Consider the following 13,530-nt stretch of genomic DNA (forward strand, 5'->3'; position numbering starts at 1 on the left):
TGTCTGAGGATGTCGAACATCTTCTCGTATGCGTATTGGCCACTTGTATATCGTCTTTGGAGAACTGTCTATTCAGATCCTTTGCCCACTTTTAATTTGGGTTATTTGTCATTTTATTATTAAGTTGTAAGGGTTTTTTATATAATCTATATACGAGTTCCTTATTAGATATATAATTTGTACTGTTGACATGTGGAGCCAGATGACTGTCGTGTTCATTGTAGGATGTTCAGCAGCATCCTTGGCCTCTACCCACTAGATGTCAGTAGTACACTTCTCCCAAACCCCAGTTGTGACACTAAAAATACCTCCAGACATTGCCGAACATCCGCTAGGGACACAGGTGGAATAGCCCCCGTTGAGAAGCACTGATTCAGAGAAATCTAGTTCTGTTCTCTCCCCTGCAGCATAGTCCCTTCCTTCCCTATGGCAACCATTAATTCATTTTTTTAAATGGGTTATCTTTCCATTTTTAAAATATAAGTAAACCTGTATGTCTGCTTGTAACCCCCTCCCCTTCTTAGATAAATGACAGCATACTCTGCCCATTCTTTCTGCCTTGCTTTTTTCACTTAACTCTGTATGCTGGAGTAGAGGTCACTCCGTGGAAGGATATAGAGATATTCTTCACTCATTTTTTTAAAAAATAAATTTATTTATTTATTTTTGGCTGCATTGGGTCTTTGTTGCTGCACGTGGGCTTCCTCTCGTTGCGGTGAGCGGGGACTACTCTTGGTTGCGGTGCGCGGGCTTCTCATTGCAGTGGCTTCTCTTGTTGCAGAGCATGGGCTCTAGGCGTGCGGGCTTCAGTAGTTGTGGCCCGTGGGCTCAGTAGTTGTGGCTCACAGGCTCTAGAGCGCAGGCTCAGTAGTTAGGGTGCACGGGCTTAGTTACACTGTGGCATGTGGGATCTTCCTGGACCAGGGCTCGAACCCCATGTCCCCTGCATTGGCAGGCGGATTCTTAACCACTGCATCACCAGGGAAGTCCACTTCACTCATTTTTATAGCTTGCAATTCAGACTATAATGAATTGTAATTTCCCAGCCAGATGACACTTTTAAGTCTTATGCTCAGAAGACTTAATACAAGTGAAGAGTTCCTTACAAGGCTTTAACAGAAGCATATGTCCTGACTAATGGCTGAAATGGCTGTGCCAGGCGAACCTTGGGTTTTCTTTTAGAGAATACTTTGGGATAGGAAGTGATTTTACCAGTAGGTGCCACTGTTAGATAGCTTTGGCAAGGTTAATTCCTTGATGACTATACTTTACTCTTTGTGTGTGTGTTTGCATATTTTTAAGACATTTATACACAGGATAAAAAAGTTAAGCCCTACAGAAAAGGTATAAAACTGCCTCTCATGTGCCCCTACCTTACCTCAGTTCCCTTACCCAGAGGTGACTACGTTCATCCATTTCTTTTGTTATTCTTCCAAAGATTGTGTGTGTACAAATGCCTACCTACAAACATATATGGACATATGTTCCCTTAAAAAAATACATATGCTACCATGCTTGAGACATCGTTCCCCTTGCTTTTTTTTTTAAAATAAATTTATTTTATTTATTTATTTATTTATTTTTGGCTGCGTTGGGTCTTTGTTGCTGCGTGTGGGCATTCTCTAGTTGCGGTGAGCAGGGACTACTTTTCGTTGTGGTGTGTGGGCTTCTCATTGCGGTGGCTTCTCTTGTTGCAGAGCACAGGCTCTAGGCGTGCAGGCTCAGTAGTTGTGGCTCACGGGCTCTAGAGCGCAGACTCAGTAGTTGTGGCGCACGGGCTTAGTTGCTCCTCGGCATGGGGGATCTTCCCGGACCGGGGCTCGAACCCGTGTCCCCTGCATTAGCAGGTGGATTCTTAACCACTGCGCCACCAGGGAAGTCCCCTCCTTGCTTTTTGTACTCATCACTCCACATCAGTGCACAGAGATCTTCTACGTGCTTGCCTTGCTCTACACATCATTCTTTATTTAAACAGTCTCATATTGATGAATATTTAGGTTGTGTCCATTATTTGCTGCTTTAAATCGTTGCTGCAAATTAGTATGTGTACATATGTTCTCGTAGCGACACATACACATTTCTATGGGATGAATTCCTAGAAGGGGAATTGCGAAGTCAGAGGAATTGTGCGTTTTACATTTTGATAGTTTCTATACTCATAAGTGAGATGAGAACAATAAAACCTAATTGCTACTGAACTTCTTTATGTCCTGCATTCAGTTTGTTGGAGAAAAATAGCCTTAAGAGCCACCATTTATGAGGATGGGGAGAAGTCTTATTGAAGGAGAAGACTAAGGTGATAGAATCACCAGGGAGCAGACACCAGGAAGCCTGGGGAATCCCTTAAACTTGAGCAAATAACCATGACTTACAGTGGGTAATGGCCATTCTGGCCCTTCTCGCTAAAAAAGTAAATAGCTTTGGAAACCGGGAGCCTCCTGAAGGGTATATTTGCAGCTAAAATCTGTTTCATGGGTGTGGGGAGAAAAATAATTTCCCTCTACTCTTCTAGATTCTTGGCCGAGGCCCCCTGTAATAAAGGAATAACAAGGGAAAAACAAACAGAAGCTTAATAACATGGATACCTCCTGTATACCCAGGAGTATACAGAGTTTCTGAGTAACTCCCAGAAATGGCCCAAGCCACCATCTTAAGTACCGTCTCCAGCTACAGAGAAGAAAAGAGGATGTTGGGGGTGGAGGTATTTATGGGAGGTTTTCAAGGCAAAGCACAGTAAACAAGGGTGAGTTTGTTATGCGGATTTAAGTCCCCGCCTTCTCCATTGAGAAGAGTTGCTAGAGATTTAGAGTCACCCTTCTCTTCCTGGTACAGAGAGGGAGACACCCTTACAAATGGAGGTTTCCCTTATAAATGCAAATGTCTCTAACAATAGGGTAACTTCTGTTCTGTTTTAGAGCTTCTCCTATATCTCCTGTTTCTTAAAAATAATCAGCCCAGGATAATCTTTATGCCAAAGAGGTATATTTTGTGTGTGGGGGGCAAATTCTGCTCCCCTTCGTGGGCCATCGTGACCCTCCTTTGGCATGCATGATTAGTCTTATGGTTGCTTATTAAATCAGTAGAGATACTGGCATACAGCACAGATATCTAAGAGGGGGCGTCTCTTGTGCACGCAAAAGGAGAAATAGTTTTTTTCCTAAGAGTGAAGGTAGAGTCTTTCTGAGTCTGGAAGTACCAGGAGAGAGTGAGGAAAATTCATTTTATTGTGCCATTTCTCTGCTTGATCCACAAGGTGCAATAGAAGGCTCTGGAACTTTGCAGAATATTTAGGTTCTACAGCAAGTCTGACTTTCTGGCCTGCTTTAAAGCAGCTTCACCCACCTTCTAGATGATGTGTACCAGGAACGCCGCTGTAGCTGACTTGTATTCTGACTCTATCAATCACATGGCAGCTGCTGACACCCTTGACTTTGAATTTGGCTTCAGATCTCTCCAGTTCATGTGGAGGATAGCTCATGGCATTGTAGAGTTTATATTTAGAATGTTTTTGGCTTTTGAGATATATATAGGAAGAATGATCTCAATCTGATGTTTAGGTATGTGGATATGCATAATTTTTAGCATTTCTTTTCTGTTTACTGAAAAGAGTAACTTAAAAATATGAATTTACGTTAGATATGGAAACAGAATCTGAAAACAGAATCCATGTTCCACATTCAAACACATCTACACAGACTGGTGTCAACTAAAAAAATAATACAGGAGGCTGCAAATAGGAAAAGAGTTTATTTGGAATCTTAAGAATTGCAATTTGGGGGAATTCCCTGCCAGTGGTTAGAACTCCGCTTCCACTGCCGGGCGGGGGAGCCCGGGTTTGATCCCTGGTCGGGGAACTAAGATCCCACAAGCCCCGCTGCATGGCCAAAAAAAATCTGGGTAACCCTAAAAGAGTGTTCTGAGGAAGAGAGAGTCAGGACTTATAAAGACAGAAAGCCAAGAGGTTGTTAAAAGTTGCCTGGTAGGAATTGTGATGGACTGTGATGCGAGTCAGAGAATACTTGCCCTGAGGAATCATGAGTTGTTTTAGGGTAGGGGTCCAGTAAGTATCTTGAGTTTCTGGCCGGTGTTCTGAAGCCGAATCTGGCCTCTGTACCCCGAAACCAAATTAAATTTCAGAGACAGAGTTTTAGGTGAAGTAGAAAAGAATAGCTTTATTGCTTTGCCAGGCAAAGCAGTGGACTAATGCCCTCGAAACTGTGTCCCGACCGGGAGGGGGTAGTGAGGAGTTTTACAGTAATGGTTCAAAGAGGGCGTGATCAGCTCGTGGACGTTCTTCTGATTGGTTGGTGGTGAAGTTGGAACCTTCTGGTTCCAACTGGTCTGGGGTCTACCTGCTTGTAGGCAGCATGCAGTTAACTTCTTCCACCTGGTGGGGGCTTCAGTATCTGCTGAACAGCTCAAAGATATTGTTATGTGTGTCCCTTGAGGGGAACCAGGACCCTGCCCCAAGGCGGCACTGTTGTTTCTCTTGACTGTTCCTCCCTTGTCTCCGCATCCCCTCCCTTCCCTAATTAACACCGACCTGCTGGAACTCAGGGAAGGTCAGGGGGCCTGAATGAAGCCTATTGCCTGTAATCAAGAAATGGGGGACATGGAAGGGCTTTTGTGCTCAGGAGCCTCACAGGGTCCTGCTTGATATCAGTTCTGATGACTTCATTGGGTCAAAAGGTCAGATTCCATCCAGGCTGACACGTGCCTAAGTCATACTTCCTTAGTGGCCTCCTGGCTCCATTTTAGAGAGTTCTCTTAGCAATACTGAGTCCATTTGGATTTTTCCTTTCACATATGTACACTTGGATGGTGCTATTGGTAAGGAAGAGTGAGAAATGTGAAGCATTTTAAGCAGATGCAAACGGAGATTTGAGATTGTGGCATTTGATATTTCAGTTTTGGTTATTTATCATAGATGTGACTTCTTTTACCGCCCCCCCTTTTTTTTTTTTTTGCGGTACACGGGCCTCTCACTGCTGTGGCCTCTCCTGTTGCGGAGCACAGGCTCCGGACGCGCAGGCTCAGTGGCCATGGCTCACGGGCCCAGCTGCTCCGCAGTATGTGGGATCTTCCCGGACTGGGGCACGAACCCGTGTCCCCTGCGTCGGCAGGCAGACTCTCAACCACTGCGCCACCAGGGAAGCCCCTACCCCTTTTTGATCCAAGAATTTTCAAAGTCAAAATTAATTTTACATCTGACAGTGGATTTGTGATAGTCACATATAATTAAAAATGCATTCAGGTGAAGGGTAATTTGTGTTAGATACTAAGTATAATTAATGCATAACATTTTCCTACCTTTAGTTGAAGCCCTGTTAAATTAAATATTTTCTACTTTCATTTATTTTTCAACAATTTCATATGGAAAGCAAATTAAGAGGGTTAAAAAACCCAGACAGCCACTTACAGTAACCTTCCAGGCAACTTTTATAAATTTGAAGACTGTTTTAATTTAGAACATTGTAGTAAGCATCTCCCAACTAACAAAATGATCTTAAAGAAGTCATTTGGAGCTTAGTTTGGGCTAAAGAACTTTTTTCTCATAAAAGCAGTGGTGAGGAAGACAGCTGTACCGTGTGTAAAGTAGCTTTCTATGGACCAGTCTGGGAGCCTAATAGTCACTTAATCCTGTCTCTGTGGGGACCATAGGTTCAGAGCTGATATCAGGCTGTTACTGGAGTCTACTTTTTAAAAGGAGTCAGCACAGCTGGGAGTAAGCCCCCATTAATGAATCAATAAGGGTAGCCCATAATTTTAACAATAACTGAATGACTAAATGAGTACTTCAAAGCTAATGTATTTGAAAGCTTTTATACATTTAGCTCAATGAGAAATGCCTTAGGAATAGGTATTTCAACAACTTCAAAGATTTTCTTTTTTTTTTTTTGCAGTAGAAATAGCTGGATTCTAGTGGAAAGAGATTATTAAGAAAAAACTCACTGTGCATTTGGCACTCGTCCACTTAAGTGCAGTCCTAACTGTAGCGTATAACAGATGAGCAGCTGCCACAACCCTGCTTGCATGCAGTTTAGTTGGAGACACAAGACACAGACGCCTGAGACGTACAACCAAATGTGTGGCAGTATGTGAGTACGCCCTCAGTAATGCTACCAGCTCTGACAACCAGGACTTCTGCCATGAGAGAATGTTCTGGATCTGTGCCATCCTTTATGGCAGTCACGAGCCACATGGGGCTGTGGACCACTTGAAATTTAGCTAGGGTGGCCAAGGAACTGAATTTTATTTTTTTTATTTTTATGTTATTTATTTATTTATTTTTGGATCACTCCCTGTCTCTCCCAGCTTCTGGTTGCTCCCAGAAACCCTTAGCTTCCTTGGCTACATCACTCTTCATTTTTGGAATTTTATTTTATTTATTTTTTTATACAGCAGGTTCTTATTAGTCATCAATTTTATACACATCAGTGTATACATGTCAATCCCAATCGCCCAATTCATCACACCACCATCCCCACCCCCCTGCCGCTTTCCCCCCTTGGTGTCCATAAGTTTGTTCTCTACATCTGTCTCTCAATTTGTGCCCTGCAAACCGGTTCATCTGTACCATTTTTCTAGGTTCCACATATGCGTTAATATACGATATTTGTTTTTCTCTTTCTGACTTCACTCTGTATGACAGTCGCTAGGTGCATCCACATCTCAACAAATGACCCAATTTCGTTCCTTTTTAATGGCTGAGTAATATTCCATTGTATATATGTACCACATCTTCCTTATCCATTCGTCTGTCGATGGGCATTTACGTTGCTTCCGTGACCTGGCTACTGTAAATAGTGCTGCAATGAACATTGGGGTGCATGTGTCTTTTTGAATTATGGTTTTCTCTGGATATATGCCCAGTAGTGGGATTGCTGGATCATATGGTAATTCTATTTTTTGTTTTTTTAAGGAACCTCCATACTGTTCTCCATTGTGACTGTATCAGTCTACATTCCCACCAACAGTGCAAGAGGGTTCCCTTTTCTCCACACCCTCTCCAGCATTTGTTGTTTGTAGATTTTCTGATGATGCCCCTTCTAACTGGTGTGAGGTGATACCTCATTGTAGTTTTGATTTGCGTTTCTCTAATGATTAGTGATGTTGAGCAGCTTTTCATGTGCTTCTTGGCCATCTGTATGTCTTCATTGGAGAAATGTCTGTTTAGGTCTTCTGCCCATTTTTGGATTGGGTTGTTTGTTTTTTTAATATTGAGCTGCATGAGCTGTTTATATATTTTGGAGATTAATCCTTTGTCCATTGATTCATTTGCAAATATTTTCTCCCATTCTGAGGGTTGTCTTTTTGTCTTGTTTATGGTTTCCTTTGCTGTGCAAAAGCTTTGAAGTTTCATTAGGTCACATTAGTTTATTTTTGTTTTTATTTCCATTACTCTAGGAGGTGGATCAAAAAAGATTTTTCTGGGATTTATGTCAAAGAGTGTTCTTCCTATGTTTTCCTCTAAGAGTTTTATAGTGTCCAGTCTTACATTTAGGTTTCTAATCCATTTTGAGTTTATTTTTGTGTATGGTATTAGGGAGTGTTCTAATTTCATTCTTCTTTTTTTTTTTTTTGTGGTACGCGGGCCTCTCACTGTTGTGGCCTCTCCTGTTGTGGAGCACAGGCTCCGGATGCACAGGCCCAGCGGCCATGGCTCAGGAGCCCAGCCGCTCCGCGGCATGTGGGATCTTCCCAGACCAGGGCATGAACCCGTGTCCCCTGCATCGGCAGGCTGACTCTCAACCACTGCGCCACCAGGGAAGCCCTCTAATTTCATTCTTTTACATGTAGCTGTCCAGTTTTCCCAGCACCACTTATTGAAGAGACTGTCTTTTCTCCATTGTATATCCTTGCCTCCTTGTCATAGATTAGTTGACCATAGGTGCGTGGGTTTATCTCTGGGCTTCCTATCTTGTTCCATTGATCTATGTTTCTGTTTTTGTGCCAGTACCATATTGTCTTGATTACTGTAGCTTTGTAGTATAGTCTGAAGTCAGGGAGTCTGATTCCTCCAGCTCCGCCTTTTTCCCTCAAGACTGCTTTGGCTATTCGGGGTCTTTTGTGTTTCCATACAAATTTTAAGATTTTTTTGTTCTAGTTCTGTAAAAAATGCCATTGGTAATTTGATAGAGATTGCATTGAATCTGTAGATTGCTTTGGGTAGTATAGTCATTTTCACAATATTGATTCTTCCAATCCAAGAACATGGTATATCTCTCCATCTGTTGGTATCAGCTTTAATTTCTTTCATCAGTGTGTTATAGTTTTCTGCGTACAGGTCTTTTGTCTCCCTGGGTAGGTTTATTCCTAGGTATTTTATTCTTTTTGTTGCAATGGTAAATGGGAGTGTTTCCTTAATTTCTCTTTCAGATTTTTCATCATTAGTGTATAGGAATGCAAGAGATTTCTGTGCATTAATTTTGTGTCCTTCAACTTTACCAAATTCATTGATTAGCTCTAGTAGTTTTCTGGTAGCATCTTTAGGATTCTCTATGTATAGTATCATGTCATCTGCAAACAGTGACAGTTTTATTTCTTCTTTTCCAATTTGTATTCCTTTTATTTCTTTTTCTTTTCTGATTGCTCTGGCTAAAACTTCCAAAACTATGTTGAATAATAGTGGTGAGAGTGGACATCCTTGTCTTGTTCCTGATCTTAGAGGAAATGCTTCCAGTTTTTCACCATTGAGAATGATGTTTGCTGTGGGTTTGTCGTATATGGCCTTTATTATGTTGAGGTAGGTTCCCTCTATGCCCACTTTCTGGAGCATTTTTATCATAAATCGGTGTTGAATTTTGTCACAAGCTTTTTCTGCATCTATTGAGATGATCATATGGTTTTTATTCTTTAATTTGCTAATATGGTGTATCACATTGATTGATTTGAGTCTGTTGAAAAATCCTTGCATCCCTGGGATAAATCCCACTTGATCATGGTGTATGATCCTTTTAATGTGTTGTTGGATTCTGTTTGGTAGTATTTTGTTGAGGATTTTAGCATCCATATTCATCAGTGATAGTGGTCTGTAATTTTCTTTTTTGGTAGTATATCTGTCTGGTTTTGGTATCAGGGTGATGGTGGCCTCATAGAATGAGTTTGGGAGTGTTCCTTCCTCTGCAATTTTTTGGAAGAGTTTGAGAAGGATGGGTGTAAGCTCTTCTCTAAATGTTTGAGAGAATTCACCTGTGAAGCCATCTGGTCCTGGACTTTTGTTTGTTAGATTTTTAATCACAGTTTCAATTTCATTACTTGTGATTGGCCTGTTCCTATTTTCTATTCCTGGTTCAGTCTTGGAAGGTTATACCTTTCTAAGAATTTGTCCATTTCTTCCAGGTTGTCCATTTTATTGGCATAGAGTTGCTTGTAGTAGTCTCTTAGGATGCTTAGTATCTCTGCAGTGTCTGTTGTAACTTCTCTTTTTTCTTTTTTTTTTTCTTTTTTTTTTTGCGGTATGTGGGCCTCTCACTGTTGTGGCCTCTCCCGTTGCGGAGCACAGGCTGTGGGCGCGCAGGCCCAGTGGCCATGGCTCACGGGCCCAGCCGCTCTGCCGCATGTGGGATCTTCCCGGACCGGGGCACGAACCTGTGTCCCCTGCATCGGCAGGCAGACTCTCAACCACTGTGCCACCAGGGAAGCCCTCTGTTTTCATTTTTAATTCTATTGACTTGAGTCCTCTCTCTTTTTCTTGATGAGTCTGGCTAATGGTTTCTCACTGTTGTTTATCTTCTCAAACAACCAGCTTTTAGTTTTATTGATCTTTGCTATTGTTTTCTTTGTTTGTATTTCATTTATTTCTGCTCTGATCTCTATGATTTCTGTCCTTCTGCTAACTTTGGGTTTTGTTTGTTCTTCTTTCTCTAGTTCCCTTAGGTGTAAAATTAGATTGTTTATTTGAAATTTTTCTTGTTTCTTGAGGGAGGCTTGTATAGCTATAAAATTCCCTCTTAGAACTGCTTTTGCTGCATCCCATAGGTTTTGGATCACTGTGTTTTCATTGTCATTTGTCCCTAGGTATATTTTGATTTCCTCTTTGATTTCTTCAGTGATATCTTGGTTAATTAGTAATGTATTGTTTAGTGTCCATGTGTTTGTGTTTTTTACATTTTTCCCTGTAATTCATTTCTAATCTCACAGCGTTGTGGTCAGAAAAGATGCTTGATATGATTTCAGTTTTCTTAAATTTCCTGAGGCTTGATTTGTGACCCAGGATGGGATCTATCCTGGAGAATGTTCCGTGCACACTTGAGAAGAAAGTGTAATCTGGTGTTTTTGGATGGAATGTCCTATAAATATCAGTTAAACCTATCTGGTCTATTGTGTCATTTAAAGCTTGTGTTTCCTTATTAATTTTCATTTAGGATGATCTGTCCATTGGTGTAAGTGAGGTGTTAAAGTCCCCCACTATTATTGTGTTACTGTCGATTTCCTCTTTTATAGCTTTTAGCAGTTACCTTATGTATTGAGGCGCTCCTATGTTGGGCATATATATTTATAATTGTCATATCTTCTTCTTGGATTGAGCCCTTGATCACTATGTAGTGTCCTTCCTTGTCTCTTGTAACATTCTTTATTTTAAAGTCCTTTTTTTTTTTTTTTTGTGGTACACGCGCCTATCACTGCCACGGCCCCTCCCGTTGCGGAGCACAGGCTCCGGACGTGCAGGCTCAGCGGCCATGGCCCACGGGCCCAGCCGCTCTGCAGCATGTGGGATCTTCCTGGACCAGGGCACGAACCCGTGTCCCCTGCATCGGCAGGTGGACTCTCAACCACTGCGCCACCAGGGAAGACCCTAAAGTCTATTTTATCTGATATGAGTATTGCTACTCCAGCTTTCTTTTTTTTTTTGCGGTACGCGGGCCTCTCATTGTGGTGGCCTCTCCCGTTGCAGAGCACAGGCTCCGGATGTGCAGGCTCAATGGCCATGGCTCACGGGCCCAGCCACTCCGCAGCATGTGGGATCTTCCCGGACCGGGGCACGAACCCGCGTCCCCTGCATCGGCAGGCGGACTCCCAACCGCTGTGCCACCAGGGAAGCCCTCCAGCTTTCTTTTGATTTCCATTTGCATGGAATATCTTTTTCCATCCCCTCGCTTTCAGTCTGTATGTGTCCCTAGGTCTGAAGTGGGTCTCTTGTAGACAGCATATAGATGGGTCTTGTTTTTGTATCCATTCAGCAAGCCTGTGACTTTTGGTTGGAACCTTTAATCCATTTGTGTTTAAGGTAATTATCGATGTGCATGTTCCTTTGAACATTTTCTTAATTGTTTTGGGTTTGTTTTTGGAGTTCCTTTTCTTCTCTTGTGTTTCCCACTTAGAGAAGTTCATTTAGCATTTGTTGTAGAGCTGGTTTGGTGGTGCTGAATTCTCTTAGCTTTTGCTTGTCTCTAAAGCTTTTGATTTCTCCATGGAATCTGAATGAGATCATGCCGGGTAGAGTATTCTTAGTTGTAGGTTCTTTCCTTTCATCACTTTAAGTATATCATTTCAATCCCTTCTGGCTTGTAGAGTTTCTGCTGAGAAATCAGCTGTTAAACTTATGGGAGTTCCCTTGTATGTTATTTGTCGTTTTTCCTTTGCTGCTTTCAATAATTTTTGTCTTTAATTTTTGCCAATTTGATTATTATGTGTCTCGGCATGTTTCTCCTTGGGTTTATCCTGTGTGGGACTCTCTGCGTTTCCTGGACTTGAGTGGCTGTTTCCTTTCCCATGTTAGGGAAGTTTTTGACTATAATGTCTTCAAACATTTTCTTGGGTCCTTTCTCTCTCTCTCCTCCTTCTGGGACCCCTGTAATGTGAATGTTGTTGCGTTTAATGTTGTCCCAGATGTCTCTTAGGCTGTCTTCATTTCTTTTCATTCTTTTTTCTTTATTCTGTTCTGCGGCAGTGAATTCCACCATTCTGTCTTCCAGGTCACTTATCCATTCTTCTGCCTCAGTTATTCTGCTATTGATTCCTTCTAGTGTAGTTTTCATTTCAGTTATTGTATTGTTCATCTCTGTTTGTTTGTTCTTTAATTCTTCTAGGTCTTTGTTAAACATTTCTTGCATCTTCTCGATCTTTGCCTCCATTCTTTTTCCAAGGTCCTGGATCATCTTCACTATCATTATTCTGAATTCTTTTTCTGGAAGGTTGCCTGTCTGTACTTCATTTAGTTGTTTTTCTGGGGTTTTATCTTGTTCCTTCATCTGGTATATAGCCCTCTGCCTTGTCACCTTTTCTGTCTTTCTGTGAATGTGGTTTTTGTTTCACAGGCTGCAGGATTGTAGTTCTCCTTGCTTCTGCTGTGTGCCCTCTGGTGGGTGAGGCTATCTAAGAGGCTTGTGCAGGTTCCCTGATGGGAGGGACTGGTGGTGGGTAGAGCTGGGTGTTGCTCTGGTGGGCAGAGCTCAGTAAAACTTTAATCTGCCTGACTGCTGATGGGTGGGGCTCGGTTCCCTCCCTGTTGGTTGTTTGGCCTGAGGCGACCCAACACTGGAGCCTACCAGGCTCTTTGGTGGGGCTAATGGTGGAGTCTGGGAGGGCTCACACCAAGGAGTACTTCCCAGAACTTCTGCTGCCAGTGTTCTTGTCCTCACGGTGAGCCACAGCCACCCCCTGCCTCTGCAGGAGACCCTCCAACACTAGCAGGTAGGTCTGGTTCAGTCTCCTATGCAGTCACTGCTCCTTCCCCTGGGTCCTGATGTGCACACTACTTTGTGTGTGCCCTCCAAGAGTGTAGTCTCTGTTTCCCCCAGTCCTGTCAAAGTCCTGCAATCAAATCCCGCTAGCCTTCAAAGTCTGATTCTCTAGGAATTCCTCCTCCCATTGCCGGACCCCCAGGTTAGGAAGCCTGACGTGGGGTCAGAACCTTCACTCCAGTGGGTGGACTTCTGTGGTGTAAGTGTTCTCCAGTCTGTGAGTCACCCACCCAGAAGTTATGGGGTTTGATGTTATTGTGATTGTGCTCCTCCTACCGTCTCACTGTGGCTTCTCATTTGTCTTTGGATGTGGGGTCTTTTTTGGTGAGTTCCAGTGTCTTCCTGTCGATGATTGTTCAGCAGTTAGTTGTGATTCTGGTGTTCTCGCATGAGGGAGTGAGAGCGTGTCCTTCTGCTCCGCCATCTTGGTTCAGGGCCTACTTCACTCTTATCTCTATCACCCTGGTCACATTGCTTCCTCCTCTTCCTATGTCTCTGTGTCTTCTCTTCTGTGAAGGAACTGAATTTTAAATTTAATTTAATTTAAAAAAAATTTATTTAATTAGTTTATTTTGGGCTGTGTGGGGTCCTCGCTGCTGTGCACGGGCTTTCTCTAGTTGAGGCGAGCAGGGGCTACTCTTTGTTGTGGTGCGCTGGCTTCTCATTGTGGTGGCTTCTCTTGTTGCAGAGCTCCGGCTCTAGGCACGCGGGCTTCAGCACTTGTGGCACGCGGGCTCGTTAGTTGTGGCTCGTGGTCTCTAGAGCGCAGGCTCAGTAGTTGTGGTGCACAGGCTTAGTGACTCTGCGGCATGTGTGATCTTCCTGGCCCAGGGCTCGAACCCAT

General features: G+C 42.8%; 1 protein-coding gene across 7 annotated transcripts in view; it reads left to right on the forward strand.

Moving 5' to 3' along the window:
- The window catches only part of CTPS2 (CTP synthase 2), a 109,252-nt gene that overhangs the window by 39,433 nt on the left and 56,289 nt on the right, over nt 1-13,530 (forward strand). The gene's annotated exons all lie outside the window — the stretch shown is intronic.

Source organism: Tursiops truncatus, chromosome X, assembly GCF_011762595.2.
Source record: "Tursiops truncatus isolate mTurTru1 chromosome X, mTurTru1.mat.Y, whole genome shotgun sequence".
In the NCBI taxonomy this organism is placed as follows: Eukaryota; Metazoa; Chordata; class Mammalia; order Artiodactyla; family Delphinidae; genus Tursiops; species Tursiops truncatus.